At 43.6% G+C, this 19,929-nt stretch overlaps 1 long non-coding RNA gene across 4 annotated transcripts in view; it reads left to right on the plus strand.

Annotated features, from left to right (window-relative positions):
* The window catches only part of LOC129783083 (uncharacterized), a 111,191-nt gene that overhangs the window by 39,977 nt on the left and 51,285 nt on the right, over positions 1 to 19,929 (plus strand). Inside the window, exon 3 of one of the 4 annotated variants that reach the window (XR_008745071.1) lies at positions 17,889 to 17,971. The exons of the other annotated variants lie outside the window; for them this stretch is intronic. This is a non-coding gene — a long non-coding RNA (uncharacterized LOC129783083). The remainder of the gene's footprint in view (positions 1 to 17,888; positions 17,972 to 19,929) is intronic. 4 annotated transcript variants of the gene reach the window in all.

A 19,929-nucleotide genomic window follows, 5' to 3' on the forward strand; every position in this document is an offset into this window, starting at 1 on the left:
ATTCAAGAATAGCTCAAGGCTACCTTTCTTGTTAACTTCAGCACAGCAACTTCAGTACAGTTCTGATTACAGGCCTATTCTAATACCAGGCCTGGATTGTGCAGATCTTCAGAGATTCTAAGGCCACGCTTCTGCAGCCATTCTTCTACAGTTCCCCCTTTTTTCTTTTGCACAAGCCAGGCCTGATTGGTTATGTTAAAAACTACTCTCTTTAAACAAATAAAACACAGCTAAAAACTAAAAGCATTACAATAATGATTATAACAAAGCGTATTCCTTCCATCAATAACGTCTTTAACCAACCTGTTATGCCCAATCCTCTCAACCATTCATCAAAGGGATTATCATCAGCAAGAATATGCTTCATGTTTCCCTGCAGTTGTGACAACTTCTTGTGCATAGATATGGAATGATCGGAAAGGTTCACACAACACATCCCTTCAAAATCCTCACAACCGTGTCCATGTGCTAATAACAAAAAATCTACTGCAGCTCTATTTTGTAATGTAGCATGCCTAACACTATCTACGTCAAGCGATAACGAACTTAAAATCTGCGATGTAAGATTAAATTGTTTCTCTCCCCAACACGCTAATCTTTGTATATTCTTAGCGTTTAATGCAGTCATTGCTCCTGGCATAAATATGGAGGCTAAGACATTTGTTGTTACAGGCTGCAGATCGACTCGGTCATTACATGTTTCATCAACGGTGTGCAGTGCCCTTCGTGATCTATGAAATTGTGGAGTCATTTTCAATAAGTCCTTCATACGTGGAGCAAAGAAAGTTAAACGCCCTAAATAACATGGTCCACTGACAAGATTCAAAGGAATCCCTGGCCATGCTCTATCTCCACATATCAAAAAGACTCCCGGTGGCAACTGATAGCCCCCTGATATATTTACATGTAGGCCTCCAGTTTTCAATTCACCCCTAATGTAGTAAAAATGGCTGCAGAAGCATGGCCTTAGAATCTCTGAAGATCTGCACAATCCAGGCCTGGTATTAGAATAGGCCTGTAATCAGAACTGTACTGAAGTTGCTGTGCTGAAGTTAACAAGAAAGGTAGCCTTGAGCTATTCTTGAATCCTGAGACCAAGTAATTATGTTGTGCCAACAGGCCGTGGCTGTAACAAGATACAGCTGCTGGGAAAGCAGGTGCAGGGCCAAGAAAGATAGGGAGCGGTATGGGAAAATAGGGAGTAACAAACTACAAGGCTGAAGCACAGCAACACAATTAGCTACATGGATAGAATGCTTATTTTAGTCATGATAGTTAGGGGTGTGAGAACCGCGCGTGCTTAGAGACTACTAACCAATTATATTTTTGCTTTACGAATATGCATGTGTGTCGGTTCTATATAAGTAGTGTTAGAAACTAATAAAGTTGAGCAAGATGCATAACTCATATTGAGCATCTTCTTGACTCCGGCGAACCCTTCTTCCAACACCCAAATAGGTGAACCGGTTAGATTTTGAAACCTTGTATAAAACTCCCATTCACCTTGTCGTGCTAGCCACAATCGTCACGGTTCACCAAACCAAATTACTCCAGTGCCATTCACAGGTTGAAGTGGTGATAGCGTGTCGTTGTATTCTGGCATTCCCATTGCAGTTACGTTAACGTATTTAATGGGCACAATGCTACCCAATAGGTCTGTGATAAACGCAGTCATGATTCATGTCAAAAATAGAATGTACTGTGATAAGTGTAATTGTTGTACCCTGGACCCTCAGATTAAAAGTCTGATGCTCTACTGACTGAGCTATCCAGGCATAAAAGACGCTGCTTTTAGGACTCAGGTGTGTGCGTGGTGGAACCAATTGAGTTCTGCGCGCACCCAGCGCTGTCCTTGCTTATTGTTTCTCAACTTAAATTGATTGAACCCAAAATAAAATTGTTTTAATTGTTATCGTTTATAACAGGTCTAACTCATGCAATGGTAAATGATATGGTCGATTTAAATTCTCAATAACCGTTTTCTGCCACGCTGCATTACACATAGAAGGCCAAACAAATTGCCCATTTGGACTCATACATGTACCATTCTGACTGGAAGTCAGATCCACTGTTTTAACATTCCAAAACCCATCAAAATTTGTTTAATTCTCTTGCAGGGGAATACCAATTAAACAAGTTCTAAAGGGGTTGTCTGCCTGTTGCAGACTTAAACAAAAGACTGTTATTCCCATGATATTTGCCCATGTCACCCATATGTTTGTCCTAGGCAAGATGTCAAAAATACTTTGGCCAACGGGTAAAAGAATTCATCAAGACCGTAAACCAAGTCCACCACTTAAACATGTTTAGTCCTACAATTTCCACCTTTTTTTTTTTTTTTTTCTTCACATTCCACCCCACAAATCTGTGCTTTCACAGATTCTGATGATGTATGCTGTCGCCAATCAGCATGGTATTACACTAGTCGTATGCTTTCTCTTGCTTCATGCCCGGTTACTAATCAAACACATACACTCTTTACACCATTGACATTTCAGCTTTGGCTTACAGAACCGTTTTACCCCACATAGCATACATTGGCACAATACCCGCGGGTTACATCCCTTACAACATAGACAGTTTATTCCGTCTGCTTGCTCTGAGTCTTCTCTTCCGTCTTCTGGTCTTGACATACAGGTCGCACAAACTTGCTAGGGACCCATATAGGTCCTTTATCTGTGGAGATACAAAAATAACCTCTACCGATAAATAACACCTGATTAGGTCCTTCCCATAGGCCTGAGGTCATATTTTTATACAGAACATTCAAACCAGGAGCTGTAGTTGTTTAGTTCCCTCGTGCTGTTTGGTGATGTATAACAACAGGTGGTCCCTTTCTACCCTCCATAAGGGAGAGATAGTTTAAGGTAAACAACACCTTAGTCAACCCTTTAGTTACGTCTGTGTCCTGCGATACTTTCTGTCTCTGAAGATAATCCTTCAGGGTACGGTTTGCCCTTTCAACAACTGCTTTCAGTTCTAAGGTTTGAAGGTTGTCCCATGGTTCACCAGTGGTCACGTGTTTCTGCCACTGATTATCGGATTGCCAAACACACGCAGCCTTCTTCATCTTTCGTCCTGCATCTGTAAATACCGTTGGCCCTTCAGCTGGTCTTTTTGAGGATAACGGTCTCGCAATCCACTGATAATGTTCTAACATCTTCCAGAGAGGCCCTTTTGGCCGGTTGTTGTGTGCAACACCTGTATAGCCCATCAAGGCTTCCTGTATGGCTGTTGAATGTCTCAGGAGCCACTCATAATCATCACCATGGACTGGAATACTGATATCTGCCGGTTCAGTCCCATCAATTTCAACAATCCTGTCTCTTCCTTTTCTCACCAAGGCCGCTACTGCTTCAGGGCGACTTAAAATATGATGTCTGGGTTGCAATGGCAAAAACAACCACTCTAAAATGATCGCTGTATTTTCCCCCTTTTTCTTTTGCCATTGCAAAATCAGGGCAAAAGGTGAAGTGGCAACATTACAAACCAAAAAGGATAACAGATGATTTGCCATTCGGTGACCACACCAGCCAGTCTGAATCTTGCGGGACACAACTTTCAGGGCAGCCCGCTGTTCTGGTGAACAAGTTCGGGGACTGTTGGCTTCGGTGCCATGCAACCAGGATCGGAACGGTTGCAAATCATCGTTAGTGAGTCTCTTTGTGTGTCATCAGGGTGTAAGGGAATCGTGAAAAAGACGGAACAGTCTTTCAAGTCTATCACTACAATTTGCCAAATCTGAGGGATCATCATAAAAGGTGGAAGAGGAGGTTGCAACACTCCCATCACTAAAATCTGATCATTAACCTTCCATAAATCGTGTCCCAGTTATGTGCATCACGATTATTAATCAGTACTGGACAAGCTAACGAGCTGGTCACCTGCCAATCGTCCTCCAAAATAGCATCACGAACAATACCAGACCAATGCTGTAGAATTGGATCTTTTCTCGAGTTCAGCATCGGTGGGGTAGTTGGGCTAACTGGAGGAACTACAGGTATTGAAGTAGTAGGCAGGTTCATTTTAACTCGCTTTACCAGGTTTCTTAATTTATCTATTACCTCCTGTAAGGATTTCTCTGTACTGTTATCACAAGGCTTTTCCCCGCCTTCCTCCTCAAATTCGTCAGATGATGTTTCAGGACGACAAGGATACGTCATCGCACGGCGCTTCTGCCCGCCCTGACGTGATTGGTGCAGCAGGACTCGCTACCCCGCCCTCCTGGGGAGGCTCAGCAGCCTCTTCGGGTTCGGCTCAGTTACAGCAGGCTCCCGAGGAGTAACTTTTGGTTTGTCCGTTGTCTTATCTAAAAGCTCCGGCACTGTTGAACATGCAGGGGCGGACATACCCTTCATAGGAATAGTATGCCCAACTCCGAAAAGTGTAGCCAAGAGAGAAGGCTTAGGTGAATCACCCTTCTGCTCCACCGGCTTTTCTACAACATCTCTCCCCAAGGCTTCTATAGCTGCCGCTACTTTTTTTTTTTTTTTTTTTCCGCTTTCATAGTTTCCAGAGTGTTAACTATCGACCGCCACCCCAGAGGCAATTTCCCAGTTCTCTCCATTCCGCAATACTAATCAATAACGCGGGCTCGGGTTTCTTATTCTTTTTTCGTGCCCAGCGAACTAAGGTCTCCACTTTTGTCTCTTTAACGCCCTCCCCTCTCCCAAGGAGGATGCCAGTTAACAGTTTAATTGCCGCGTCTAATTCCATCATTCCATCGCGGTCTTCTCAGAGCTCTCCCCTTTCACAGAAAGGATATCAGCGCGGGGAAGCCCTGCCGCGATTTACTTGTCGCGGCCTTACGTAGTGCCCCCCCCCTTCCTCTCACAGAGAGGAATTTAGCGTAGAGTCCTGCCGCGATTTACTCTACATGGTCTTACCACCAGCGGGGGTGCGATCTGCAGCTCTACACCGAACTCTGGACTCCACTTTTCACCAGCAGCTGGGGGGATCCGTGGCGGTGGGTGGTCGGGCGAGCGGGGGGAGCCGCGGGGCACTGACGGCATGCTGGTGGGGTGCGGGGAACTGTGCTGGTGTAAGAAGCAATCTGGCTAGCGAAGTACAGTCACTGGGTGTCATGATTTCAGAGTCAAACAAATAATTCAGCAGGTGCTTGGCTGGTTCTGATTGTAAATCATATTGTGTAACAGTTTGTCGTAGGTGCTGCATAAACTTCCAATCAAAAGGTTTCCATGCTGCGGCTGCTGAACCATCTGGTAAAGTGGTGGTCCACACCAGACATGCAACAGCAGAAGCAGCCTGCCACTCTCCCTCCAATATAGCGTCTCATATAACCCCAGACTAACGACTTTGGGAAGCGGCATGGTGGAGGATAACGCCTTCCTGGGTCAGGACCCGAAGATCACGACCGGCAGTAGGCAGATGGCATTCGTTCAATTGCTGCTGCAAGCGGTTTAGGGTCCAGTCGGAGGGTTTTGTTCGGGGACGGGGGATCGGGGCAGCTGGGGTGGGTTCATTTTCTTTATCGGACTCTGCGCTTTCATTCAGAGGCGCTCTCGGACCCGCACTTGTACCCTCTTCCTCATCTAGCACGGGGGGCGGCTCTCGGTAGCTTTCAGGTCGGCGTGGAGCACCTGTTGCGGCGGCACCCTCCGGAGATGGTGTCGGCTGTAATAGCTCTGTCGCAGATTTTTTAATAGGCACAATTATGCCTTTTGCAGACGGAGCGCCTTGACCAAATAATCGGGTAGACTCCGACTCGGTTTCCCTACCAAGGAGGTCTGAAGCAGCCATAGCCATTTTTTTCTCCGCAACCATTGATCGTAAATGGTTCACGACCTCCCGCCAGGTAGTCCCCAAGTCCTTGGCCGACTTGCTGCCACTAAGGGTCGCATCGCAAAGGGAATCCCCGATCTCTCGCCACTCAGTCACACTAAACATCAATTGCGGGTCTTTTAGGTGTCCTTTTTCATTCGTCCACCTACAGAGATCATGGAGCTTCTTTGTGCTCACGCTAGCCTCTCGCTTAGCAAGAATATCAGATAATAGCGTGAGTGCCGCCTCCCTTTCCATTATCGAGGGAAAAACGGTCTTACCGGTGCGGATCCGTGCAGGAGCTCACTGCCGGATTCAGACGTCTTTACTCCTTACGGATGCCTTCCTGCTCAAACTCCTCTCAGCGACTCTCAATTCGCAAAGCCGACCCTCGCAATGCAAAGGCAGAGTTTTTCCAGCTTTCCCGTGGTTCGGGCGCCAATTGTTGGAAGAAGGGTTCACCGGAGTCAAGAAGATGCTCAATATGAGTTATGCATCTTGCTCAACTTTATTAGTTTCTAACACTACTTATATAGAACCGATACACATGCATATTCGTAAAGCAGAAATATAATTGGTTAGTAGTCTCTAAACACGCACGGTTCTCACACCCCTAACTATCATGACTAAAATAAGCATTCTATCCATGTAGCTAATTGTGTTGCTATGCTTCAGCCTTGTAGTTTGTTACTCCCTATATTCCCATACCGGTCCCTATCTTTCTTGGCCCTGCACCTGCTTTCCCAGCAGCTGTATCTTGTTACAGCCACGGCCTGTTGGCACAACATAATTACTTGGTCTCAGGATTCAAGAATAGCTCAAGGCTACCTTTCTTGTTAACTTCAGCACAGCAACTTCAGTACAGTTCTGATTACAGGCCTATTCTAATACCAGGCCTGGATTGTGCAGATCTTCAGAGATTCTAAGGCCACGCTTCTGCAGCCATTCTTCTACAGCATAAGGGGGATCCCCCAGCGGGTCTTTCCACTTTATTCGAATATGTTACCTGTTGCCAGGAACTGCTAGCGTCCACAAAGGACTAACACTATCAGTTTACGGAAGAACACTCTTTATTAATATAAAATCCTGACAAATTAAGGTTCGTGATTGCCATTGATAGAGACTGTCTGCAAAAACAAGCTTGAAGTGATATACAACCAAACTATAATCACTAATAACAGCTAGCGTGAGTTAGCTATTAAGCATGCATAAGACAAAGTTCTTACCCAATAGGCGTCCCTATGGGGGGAGAAGACAGGTTCAGCCCGCCGACTGATCCCAGGAGTTATGATGGAATCTTCCCCTCTCGTCTCCCCTCATCTCTCCACTTTTTATACTTCATAGTATATTGCGTATTCATTCATCATACACAGGATTGGTTACAAGTTTCTTGCTTCCAATGCAAATTAGTATGCATCCTCAGATAGTACTACTGAAGTTCTCTAACAACTACGCATGCTCCTCAAGCATGGTTTTGCCTTCTTTTGGGGCCGCTATTTGAGTTGGAGGTCATTGTCTCCCGCTACCACAATTACCTTTGTCCTATTTTCAACTAATTTTCTGTTGATGTCAGTGGATTGCAACACCTTATCAGCCTGTTTCCTCTTATAGCTAGAACTTCCCTCACTTGAAGGCTTCTTTCTGCATAACGTAGATAACGGTGTTCTTTTCACTCTCTGTTCTGTGTTTCTCATCCTCCCTAAGGCTGACTACCTTGATTAGGAGTCCCTTCATTCATAACAACTTTAGAGAGTGAGTCAGCTTGACCTAGCTCTGTGAACACTGAATCAGAGTGTGGTAATCCAGGAGTTTAGACAATTCCCCTCCTCTGGACTTATTTCAGTCCAGGACTAGTCCATTTCCATCACATTTAGGTGGCGCTTGAGTGACTCTAGTCATACATATTGTTGTTGCTAACTGGTATCACATGCCCAGTGAGGTGTAGTGTTACCTTGGAGGCAGGTAACTTTGACATGGGAGGTGTGCGTTAGTATTACAATGAGATTATTTCATCTGAGGAAAGTCATTTTGCCACAATGGTTGACTCAGCCACAGACATCTCATGGATTCTTCATGCGACAACTGCTATGCAGCTTATCAGCTGTGTGGTGCCATCAAGTTCCCATTCCTGCAGGGAGCACAACAGAGCCTGGCCATGGTGTCTCCACTCCGCTCCATCCTCTGTCACGCCTATCAGCATGTGCTGAGCTGGCAGGGTGTGTTGCTTAGGGAACTGTGGTGATGTAGATTCCGTGCATGCCAACCATCCTGAAAGTGATAGCTGTATTTTACCCTAAAAAATCTTTCTGTAATACTACGCTTCTATTAGGACCCAATTTTTCTCTAATTCCCTCCCTCAAGGTGATTTTCCCACAGTAGTCAAATCTTTTCCAAAGTCAGAGTTTCTGAAACCTTGGTAGACACAAACATGCCACCAAAACCTGCTGGGATGGAGGGAGCTTTTCCAGGAAACATTAAATGTAACACTTGGGTATATGCATTGGGCGTACACTTTTTGCTGCGGCTGACGACTGCAGTGGTCCTCTGAGCACCAAATTCTTTTTCTAAACAAATCAGCATTAATTTACCTCCCGCTTCAGAATTTGTAGGGGAGAGGCCTCTGCCTTCTGCTAGACCCTTCTTTTCCTGCCCCCGTAAAGTGGGTTGCACAGCCAAGGGCAGCTCCTTCACAGTACAGGTATAGGAATCAACATATCAGAGACCAAAAGCAATTGCAGCATAAAAAAATACCTTGCTTGCTTTGAGCAATGCCCAGCTTTTTTGGCCACCTTATTTTAAATGGCACTTTGAGAAATTCTTGTCAATACATTCATGGGGACATATGTAGCTCATTTAATCACTGAAAGCATTAATGACTCTGGGTTTGGGACAGCTGCTTATTTTGCAGTGCACTTCTCAACACCTGCTTGTCAGCAGAACAGAATTCCGAAGCAGAGAGGGTTGTTTTTCCTACAAATATTTGAGGCTGCATGTTGGTTTTATCACCTCTATAGATAAGCTGTACTGCTTCCTGCTGCTGGAAGAGAGCAACATTCTGGTTAGGTATATATGCTTGTCCTGTACTAATCTGAACAAGATAAATTTCTGCACCCTGGAGACAAGTGGCAAGGCTTCAGAGATGTCTGATTAGTTGTCAGCCTGTTCTCTGGTATGCTTCAACTTTCCCTCTACCAAGCTACTGCTTATAGAGGTCCTGTGTGAAAGAGACAGTTAAGCAGAGAAACAGTCTTATATCCAAGTTTAAAGAAAGTTTCTTGGAATATTACTGCAGAAGTAGGGAATGTAGTGGTTACTACATGCACTCTTTTAGCTTTAGTTGCTTTCCTGGAAGTCACAGACTACAAGAGCTGTAAAGCTCTGAGCAGCTGCAAAATATCCATGGCAGGGAGCAGGTGGTAGGAGATTAAACATTTGGGGACTTAACAGTGCATAAAGAAAAGATAGGAAGAGATAGAGGGAGATGCTTGGGGGTTTAGTGGAAGGGAAATTGCAGAGACAGGTGCAGAAACATTTTGCTGGAGAAATCTAGTTTGATATTATTGCTTATTGTTGCAATCTCAACCATTGATGTCTGTCAGGTGGTAACAGATAACAATATGGAACTTGCCAGGCATTTCACTGGCTAACATAGCTGGGTTTGATTTTCAATATGTAATCAGCTATTTTAAAGATTCCACACAAATATTTAATTCAGAATCAACCTGTGTGAAAGAAACTTGCTACTGTATAAATAAAACATTCAGAAGAACATGATATCAACATTTTGCTGTCAAACTAGTGAACTGGAAAAGTTTCTATCTGAACACTTGGTGCCTAGGTTTATGTGCAAAGCCCCAGCTTCTCTGGTAATCATCTTTTCAGGGGCATGAAAAAGATTTTTCAGGTTATTAAACTGAAATAGTTGAATAATTTCACAGGTGAGAAATCAATTGGGAGTTGGAAAAAGGGAAAAAAGCTTACTTGTCTTCAAGCTGTGAAAGATGTCTGAAGCAGAGACCTGTTCTGAAATCTTGTTGGACCTGTGGTCAGAAATTTGATCAATTTTGCAACATACTGATTCAAAATGTGCATTTATAATCTTAGGTGTGCAGTGCTTTTAAGACTTTCTATTGCTTTTTAAAAGTTGGATTTGTGCACTTGACCTCCAATTTCTATTCAAATATAGTTTTAGCAGAAGAGTGGGAATTTGCGGGGAAGGAAATCAGATTAATTTATCATGACACCAGAGACTGGATAAACATAACAATGGTGATTACTTTGGCCAGGCAAAAGTCATAGCAAAAATAGTTACTATTTTTAGTAGTAACTAAAAATGTTCCCTACTCAGGGGAGCAGCCTGTTACTTTTTTAGAAGGAAATTAGAAGGGTTGATTTTTAGAGAAAAAAATCTGACTATTGATCAGTGTAATTAACAACTGGCAGAGTAGCAACTCATAAGGTACAAAGTATGTTAATGAAGGGTGAACTTTGACCACATGGTAGTAGAGCACTTTGGATTAGGACTGTATGAGATGATTCAGAAAGGCCCCTCTGAGCATCATGTTTTGTTAACTTTCATTTTGTTTTTGAGGCTGTAAACTTACTCCTTCCACCCTGTGCTTTGACTTCTCTGTTCCTGGTTCTTTGATGTATCTCCTGTTGTCCCCAGTAGCCCAATGTTCCTCTGTATATTGATTGGGTTTTTTGGTTTGTTCTTTTGGTTTTGGGGTTGTGTGGGTTTTTTGGGTGTGTGGTGGGGTCTTCTTTTGGGTTGTCTTTTTTTTTTTTTTTTCCAATTTAAATGATAGATTGCAATTTCCTTCAGGCAGAAGATGATGGGGAAAAAAACATTCTAAGCAACAGATTAAGACTCTGTGAAAGCCTCAGTTACAATAATGCTGGCTTTTCCCTCTCCCACACAGATTTAGACTGAATCAAAGCTGTGTTTGGGAGAAGAACCATATTGGAGAAACCTCCACTAGTGTTTCAGACCCTTTAAATGAATTAGCTGCCCATCACATCATAACAGAGTATAGCCACTCAGGTCCTGCTGTGCCTAGTTCTCATTAGCAGAGTTCCTTCTTTTGTATGGATGGACTTGCTTCAACAATTAAGTCAAAAATTAATTCCTCTGCAGCTCTGATGTTCTGGGGCAAAGTGCAATGACTATGCCCTTGACAAAGTCATTGATTTTGGTAGCATGTGTGCATCCTACAGGAGAGTGGTTCCTTGGTAGCCTGGCTTTGAGAGTAGTCCCTCTTCAGGCCCCTCATCTGGTGTGTGCAGGAACAGGCATGACTAGCAGCCTACCAGCCAGATTCATTGCAAACCATCTGGTTCTCACAGCAGTGGTGGGTAATGATCTCAGTGTGTTTCACACCCTGGGAACTTTGTGCAAACATGTTCTGTTATGGTTTAACCCCAGCCAGCAACCAAGTACCACACAGATGCTCGCTCACTCCTCCTCCCCCCCCCCCCCCCCCCCCCCCCCAGTGGGATGGGGAGGAGAATCAGGAAAAAGCTAAAACTCGTGGGTTGAGATAAGAACAATTTAATAATTAACATGAAATATTATGATAAATATTATTATTATGATGATATTAATAGTGATGAAAAGGAGAGAGAGGAATAAAATCCCAAAGGAAAAAAAAACAACAAAACAAGTGATGCACAATACAATTGCTCACCACCCACTGACTGAGGCCCAGCCAGTCCCCAAGAAGCGATCAGCCTGCCCCACCCCCCAGTTTATATACTCAGCATGACGTTCTATGGTACGGAATATCCCTTTGGCTAGTTCAGGTCAGCTGTCCTGGTGGTGTCCCCTCCCAATTTCTTGTGCCCCTCCAGCCTTCTCACTGGCAGGGCCTGAGAAACTGAAAAGTCCTTAACTTAGTATAAACATTACCTAGCAACAACTAAAAACATCAGTGTAATATCAACATTATTCTCATACTAAACCCAAGACAGCATTGTACCAGATACTGAGAAGAGAATAACTCTCCTGACCCGCGAGCGGCGGGGAATAACACGCAGCCGACTCAGTATGAGTGATAAAGCATGATTCAATTTATTAGCCCGAATAGCTCTTATTTATACAGTGTATCTAATTATGCATACTCAGCAGTCTATGATTGGCTAGAATCACTACCTACTCATTTACATGGTCCTCCTACTTGCGGTTAGCTAGCTTAAGGAACTTCTTTATCTTTACTGCACATACTTCCTTGGAGTTGTTTGTGAAACTTGTTAAGGTCGCGGTGTCCTTGCAATTCTGCAGCCATCGGCATAGCTGGCAATTTCAGCTGAGGCCTAGTCTTGATAGCACACCGGTTAGATTTGGCTCTGCTCGTACAAATGCCCTAATGATCTGTGACCCTTCTCATCCAGCCATTCTTCAACAATTCCCCCTTTTTCTTTTTGTATGAGCAGGGCCTGATTCACAACACGATCTAAGCTTTTACGCATACATGACAATAAGCAAGAAAATATTACTACTACTACTATGATTGCAATCATGATAAGCATAGCACTTTGCAAAAAGCTCTTTATCCATCCTGACAAACCAAACCAATTTGTAAAACCTTCAAGACCAAAGAATCCCTTGTCTTGCTGGATTTTATCAGCATGGTTGATTAATTCTTTTATTTGTCCGTGGATGGAATTAGAACAATCTTCTAAATCCATACAGCAGAGCCCTTCAAATTCTTCACACCCGTGCACGTGGGCTAAAAGCAAAAAGTCTATTGCCATGCGATTTTGTAAGACAGCATGCTGAGTCTGAGCTAAATCATCTGCTAGTTCTCCTAAAACTCTACTAGTCAAATTTGCTTGTTTAGTTACCCAACTAGACAGTTCTTTTAGGTTAGAGCGTGCTTTACCAGCAGCCAAGCCTGGAAAAAATATTGAAGCAGCAATGAATTCCCCATAATTCCATAATTTTACGTTATCATCACAGTCCTTTTTTGATTGGACCGTTGTATCTCTTTTCCAGCGTGTGGGATGAGTTTTATTGGGGTGATGCTAGATGGGGTAGTGCTAGACTTAAACGACCAATTGTACATGGGCCACCAATAGGTCGGAAAGGAATTCCATTCCATGCTCTATTACCACAAATAAGAAACAATCCGGTTGGCAATTTCCTTGGGAAGGTGGTAGCAGGTGTTAGACCCTGATAGGTTTTTGTGTCCCTTTTCTTGCTTGCTATTTGCTGTTGCTGTAGGTGCCCCTATGCTGCGGTTCTAAGTTCCGATTCTTCACATCCTGTTTACATACCTGACAATTTGTGGCTGTCTTAAAGGTACACGGCTAAGTCTCTGAAGTCAACTAACTTATCTGCAGACCCACTGCAGACCCCAACAATTCCCCCTTTTTGTTTTTTGAACAGCTTGTACCAGGTTTGCCATGTTCTGCAGGGCCCTTGCAAACATGACGGCAGCCAAGGTAATAGCAAACAAACAATACTGCCAATTGAGTGAATGGATGCCAAAAAGGCTGACATTTTCTCAGATTTTGGTAACATGTTGCTGCAATGGGGCGCCTAAAATCCACCCAGCACATACTATCAAAATCCTCACAGCCATGTTCTTGAGCCAACAACAAAAACCAATAGTTGCTCTGTTTTGTATATAATGGTGGCAAATTTGACTCACATTCTTAACTGCCTAACAAACAAGGTATCGACATTCAAAGTGCAAACAATATTGACTTCTTTTGGGTTAACATTATACAGAGGTAATCAATTATCGAAAATATCAAGAATTTCAGTAAGATTCTTCATTCCCCGCCTACATTCACTTTTTTGCAACAATGTCTGCAAGTCAGTTTCAAGGAAGGGCACACCAAACAAGGACTGGTTCAGTAAGGAGGCCACACATTAGTTGTTGGGTTGATTGGCGGCAGCAGCGCTCCCACGATCCGGCACGCTAAGCTCAGGCCGCACACAGCGAGCAGGTATCCATCGCAGACCTTCATCTGTAGAAACACAAGCATAACCTCTCCCCCAAGTTAACAATTCATGCGGTCCTGACCAATGCCCGGTACGAGGGTTTTTCATGCGTACTAAGACACCTTCATGCTTTCTCTAGTCGTGCCTCTGGGGTCATTCCCTTCATTTCCCACCCGCCCTCCCTTTTTTTTTTTTTTTTTTTTTTTTTTTAAGTTAGTGCCACTTTATTAATAGATTCACACCAATTTCTGCCCCCAGCTAAAAATACACATGCTATGCAGACTTTGTTATTTTAAAGGTGATAGGTTAAAACTACTCGTTCACAGACTTCCATCTCATCCTAGTTTCTACTCATACTCCCCCAAAGTTATTTAACTCTTTGCTGCAGGATCTCAGCTACACATCATTCAAAGCAAGGCCAAAACTGCACATTATCAATGTCAAAACAACCCACTGTCTCTGTTCCGTACAATTCTACAATTCCTTTTTTTTTTTTTTTTTTAACAGCAAAATACATTTCAACCACTGTAATACAGTAAATTATAGACAGGCTTTCTGCGTGACAGAACACAGTCACCCTGTACTGCAAAACAGTTTTTTGCAAGTCCTGTACTACTTTCCAAGCAAATGGTGTATGAACGTGAGGATTACCAGCAGCCGCATCTCCCAGTACAATAGGATATGCATGCGGTGCATCGGTGGAAGGAGTAGGAAGATCAAGGAGTGGTCCGCCTATCAGTTCTGCTAAATCCCAGTTCCCGTCTCTTAATGCCCCATCTCTTACAGCCTGCCAAAATCGGCGAGGGTCACGCGTCATTACTTGTAGCACTGGAAACTGGATTTTTACCAACTCCAACTTTTTCATTGTCTGTGACTGATAACGTTGTTGTAGCTGAACCCAAATCCGGGTTTTCGGAATTTCCATCCTGCGCAGGCAGGGCTGGAGCCGAGGGGGCGGGGTGGGGCGGAGCCGAGGGGGGAAGGCGTGTGGGCTGGCACAAATGTTGGGGGGAGTCAGGGGGGCTGGGATCGGTCCACCGAGGCTTCTGCTTGTCGTCCTCGGAATCGGTATCAAGTATAAGTTGATGCAGTTGGAGAGATTTAGGGGATTCAGGCATTGGGGAGTGGCGTCTGCTAAGGGGCACAGACTCTCCCCCTCCCCCATCCCCTCATCCTCTTGTCTGTACTCCGGAGGGGGATACAGGGTAGGTTTGAACGATGTACCCTCATTCGCATTTTGCTGACTTTTTAAGCCCCCACTTGCATTTTGCTGACTTTTTAAGCTCCCACTCGCGTCTTGCGGAGTCTGCAAGCCCCCAGTCGCATTTTGCTGATTTGGCAAGCCCCCAATCCCAGTTTGCTGATTTTGCAAGCCCCCATTTGCGTCTTGCGGATTCTTGAAGCCCCCTACAACATGTCTAAGCAGTCCCCAGGTAAGCAAAAACCCCGACGCCTCTTTGTCCCCTTTTTCCAGAGCTTCTGACACTGTTGATCCTAAATTGTCCCAGGTCCACACACTAAGAGCAGTCGCGGGGGACATTTCCACTCCATGTGTTTTGGCCCACAATAACATATCTTTTAACCGAAGCCCATCTAAAGTAATTCCATGCTTCTCTAATACTAATTTCCACATTGATAGCACCATGGTATCTTCTTTAGATAACTTACTCCCCATGCTGTCCCTGGTGGCTCACCTTACCAGGGAGAAGCGTCACCTTCTCCCGGGATCTTGCAGCCGCTCGCTGCGCTACTCCGCTTCACCAGGCTCTGCCTCCCCAGCAACCCGCTGGTCACAGTTTCAGGATCTGCTCCTGACACCCCTTACCGGGGTCAGATCGGCACAGTCTCAGGGTCTCTTTTTGAAACCCTTTACTGGGATCACATCGGCACGTCGGGGTCACCAAATGTGGTGACGCAAGTCGAGGCAAACTTAAAAGAAACACTATGTCTGCGTGGCTGGGTTCGGACAAAATGGCCCCTTTATTGTTTATACAAACTATTTATATATCTTAGACAGTGCAGGTGTTAGACCCTGATAGGTTTTTGTGTCCTTCTTCTTGCTTGCTATTTGCTGTTGCTGTAGGTGCCCCTATGCTGCGGTTCTAAGTTCCGATTCTTCACATCCTGTTTACATACCTGACAATTTGTGGCCGTCTTAAAGGTACACGGCTAAGTCTTTGAAGTCAACTAACTTGCCTGCAGACCCGCTCCAGACCCCAACACAGGTGTACACTCAGTGTTGGCTACATTGCTCTGCTTCAAATGTTTGCAAATACTGCTGAAGTAGAAGCATAAAAACTAAATAAAGACAGGGTAGATATGCACGAGCTATCCTGTGATTAAACATAAGACAATCTTAATATCATTCTTCATATATGATATTTATCCTAGTGGCTGTGCAAACTGGGTGAAGTGCAGATTACAATTAAATTGTTGACCTATCTGGTATAGATGAACCACATCAGTTCTTTTGGGTGTTTTCTGGCCATGACCCTGTTTCTGTTTCTGTGACCCTGTTCTGTTGGGCTTAGGCCACCTCTGTGTGCTGTCTTGGGATCACCCCACATCACACCCCTCAACTAAAAACTATGGTTCTGCAGGCACTTTACGCAAGCTCTTGTAATGATGCCCAGTTTCCAGACATGATACTGATCATATGGTCCTGTAACTTAGATTGAAAATGTTGCTTTGGACGTAAAGTAGTTACAAGATGGGGTTTTACTTCAACAACTGTAGAGACATAGAAGAGTTTAAATGGAAATGTAACCAGTTTAAAGTAAATTGAAAGCCTCCACGTTTTGTCAGGTTAGAGCACAGGTTACAGGTAGGGTAGAGGCTGGCTGCTTCATAAGAAGTGAGATGTCTCACCCAGGAATTATCTCAACAGGAGACCCACTTCAAGACTAATGGGCTCTCATCTATGGGCAATAAGCTACTTATTGGTGAAAATAAAAGGTATGGGAATAAGGAGAGGGAGATGGTAAGAGCAAAAGAAGGTATGTGAAAGTGCAGTAAAGAGCAAAGGAACCTAAAATCATGTCCTGACATAGCTGCACTTAGCTCACAGGTTAATTGTTATGATTTGTGTCATTAGTACGTTATGTGATTATACATCATGATGAGCCAGGAATCTGCTGCCTCTTTTGAAGGTCATAACAACATACTTAGATATCTTGTGTTTGTAAAACATGACAGCATCAGTTTAGATAGATCTGTATGCAGTAAAGTATGCTGAAGATATGCCCAGGGGTTAGTCTATATGTACATGAGCTTTTTAAAACATGATTTAAAACATAAAACACAGCTCTCTGAGCTGTGGTGCTGGGGGCAAGGACCTAATGAGTCTGCTTTAATACAGCTCTAACATACGTATTGGGTAGTGGTTGGAAAGACAGCCTAGCCTGTCTTTCAAGGTTTAAGCAGCACTTTCTGAAAATGCCTTCAATTAACAGCTAACAAGAAGATTGCTTTGGTGCTTCTCTTGTTATCTTGTATAGCCAGATAATGAGAACGATCACCCAGAGAGACTCCAATTTCTTTACCATTTTTTTATTTCTTTGGGAGGCTTCTGGATATTTGAGCCAGTAACATTCCTGATTTGTGCCTTCATAAGTGAAGTGCTTGAGTTCAGCTTCAAGCTATCATTGCTCTTAAGATTTACATTTCAGATAGCTTTTTCCAGCAGCGCAGATGTTGCAAACCTTAAATTAATGCACAAAGCTGCTTCTACCCTGCAAAAGATGGAACTAATAGGTAAGGAAAACAGTATCGCTTTCCCATGCTTGTCTCCTTAATGATAATGGAATTTAAAATATCTACAAAGGGCTGTTTCAGCTAAATATCTCATGTCCACTGGTATTTGAAAAGAGAATAATGAGCTAAAAGTGTTTCTGTGCCCACCTGCAGTGTTAGTTGAAAGCTGTGAAGACAAAGAGGTAGAACCAGGCTCAAGGGACCTTTCTTACAGAAACTTTGTGAACCATCTCTCCTCTATCTGAATGTATTATCTAAGCCATCTTCATTAAGCTAAAAGGCTTCAATGGTAATGAGAAGTTGTCTTAATGGCTTTCCCTTGTATTAATTGTATAGGCAACTTACAAACCAAATTAAAACTCTTCCAGATGACTCAGTTCTTACATTTTGTTGACTCTTTTTCTAGTCTCCGCTTTTCCATATACAGTGCACGTAGCAGAAGAAACAGACAGAAACATGGACCTAGCCTCCAAGTTTACAACTGAGAAGGTACCTTAGGAGGAAAGTTGTACACTTTTTTATTATTATTATTATTTATTTTTTTTTATTTAAGATCACATGTTGCTCTTCCCTTTTTTATTGTGATCTCCTTATATAAATGAGACTCATAAGGAGAAGAAATTGTCAAATGAAACAGACTGGTAGAGAGGTGACTCTTCACATTGATTGGGCAGGGATGTGTAACATAATTGAAACATTGGGGAGCTCTGTCTGAATTGCAGTAGTTTGGATGATAATGAGAAAGGAGTAAGCTCCTGAAAAAATTAACTGAGCAAAGAGCATGCAGCCGTTCACAAGGCAATTCTGGAAAAATGTTTTGCTGGAAAAGGAAGATGGTAGGATGAAGAAACAAGCCTGTATACTAAACCCAACCTTTAAAATGTCTGGGGAACAGTCTGGCCTGTGAGACTTGTGATTTATGTAATTTCCTGCTTAATATCAAATGCTTGCAGGAAGGGACCACTTTTTAGGACCGTAACATAATCCTGGAACTGCAGCTCCTGATCACTTTTTTTTTTTTTTCCCTTGCAGTGTAGTTTGAAGTGTAATATTGGTACTTATTGCTTTCTGGTGCATGCTATCAAATGTATTCAGTAGAAGTGCATTTATGAAAATGCTCTTATCACAGGGGACAGAAACCTGGAGGAAGACTCAGCTCTCCTGCTCTTCTGTTGAGCAGCTTCACCTCTTGATCTCAGTTTTCCCAACTATAAAATATCTGTGCAAAACCACTTTGAAAGATGAAAAGGAGGATAGAAAAGCTGAGACACTGGTAAAAGAACTTAGCGTCACTGCAGGGAACACAAAGTCATCTGTGCAGTGTGGTGACAGAGACAAAAAGGCAAACAAAAGTTCAGGGAGATGAAAATGCAGACAAAAAGCTGTGAAGCCATTCTAGATCAATAGTACATTGCCTGGGACATTGCCTGTGTTTCTGATCACTCATCCTAAAAAGGATATTATGTAATCAGGAAGAGTTTGGGGGTCTGTAACAAGGAAGAGAGAGACAGTGAAAATACTGAGATTATTTCTTCTTGAAGAAGCAAATAGTAGGAGGCATGCTAGGAGGAGGAAAATAAACAAGGAGCTAGGGGGGGGAAAAAAAAAAAAAAAAAGAGAGAGAGAAAGGGTTAGATACCCAAAACTCCTACTTCAGAACACAAGATTTTAAGAACTTGGTGAGACTGAAAGACACCAATCCCAAAGCTGAGTTAGCGGGGTGAGGGGGAGAGGCTGGGATATGAATCCATTCCTTACAGCTTATGGACCCACTGGCACAAGACACCAGTCAATGGATAAGGAGGATGCCCAAATCTACACCAGAGTAAAAATAAACAGTCTGAGAAGGAATAGATGTTCATGTTTCAGCATCTCTGGCAGCCCCCTAATTACTGGAACTTAAAAGGGAATTTTCCCAAGCACCAGGTCATCCCAAAAGAGATTTCTTAACCTTGTTTGGGGTGAATGAATGGAGGGCTTTGGTAAGATCTAGGTAAAGATCAGGGCTGCTGCTCTGGTTTGTTATAATAGTTCCTTTGCTCTTACTTCAATGAGTCCTCCTGCTCTCCCAGCTCTCGGTGGAGAACAGCTGTACTGGCAGTGGGATGACACTGGCAAGGAACCCAGCAGTTGCAAACGGTTGCAAGACATGCCGGTGCACCAGGAGAGAAGGATAGGCCTACCACTACAGAAAGACATGGCAGAGCCACACACAAGATGAAAAAAGGCATAAAACCAAAATTCCCTCTGATGACCAAGTCGGTCATTTTGTGGGCTGCTCCATGGCATTTGGCATGACAGATAGTGTCTGAGCACTTCACAAAGTCCTTGTTCATCTCTGTAGTGTTCCTGCTAGGTCAGGGGATGGATTAGACAGCGTCACCAGATTCCCTTCCCTCTCCCTCATTATCTTGTGGCTGGATAGATGAGGGCTTGAGACAGAGACT

Source organism: Falco peregrinus, chromosome W (genome assembly GCF_023634155.1).
Source record: "Falco peregrinus isolate bFalPer1 chromosome W, bFalPer1.pri, whole genome shotgun sequence".
Classification (NCBI taxonomy): Eukaryota; Metazoa; Chordata; class Aves; order Falconiformes; family Falconidae; genus Falco; species Falco peregrinus.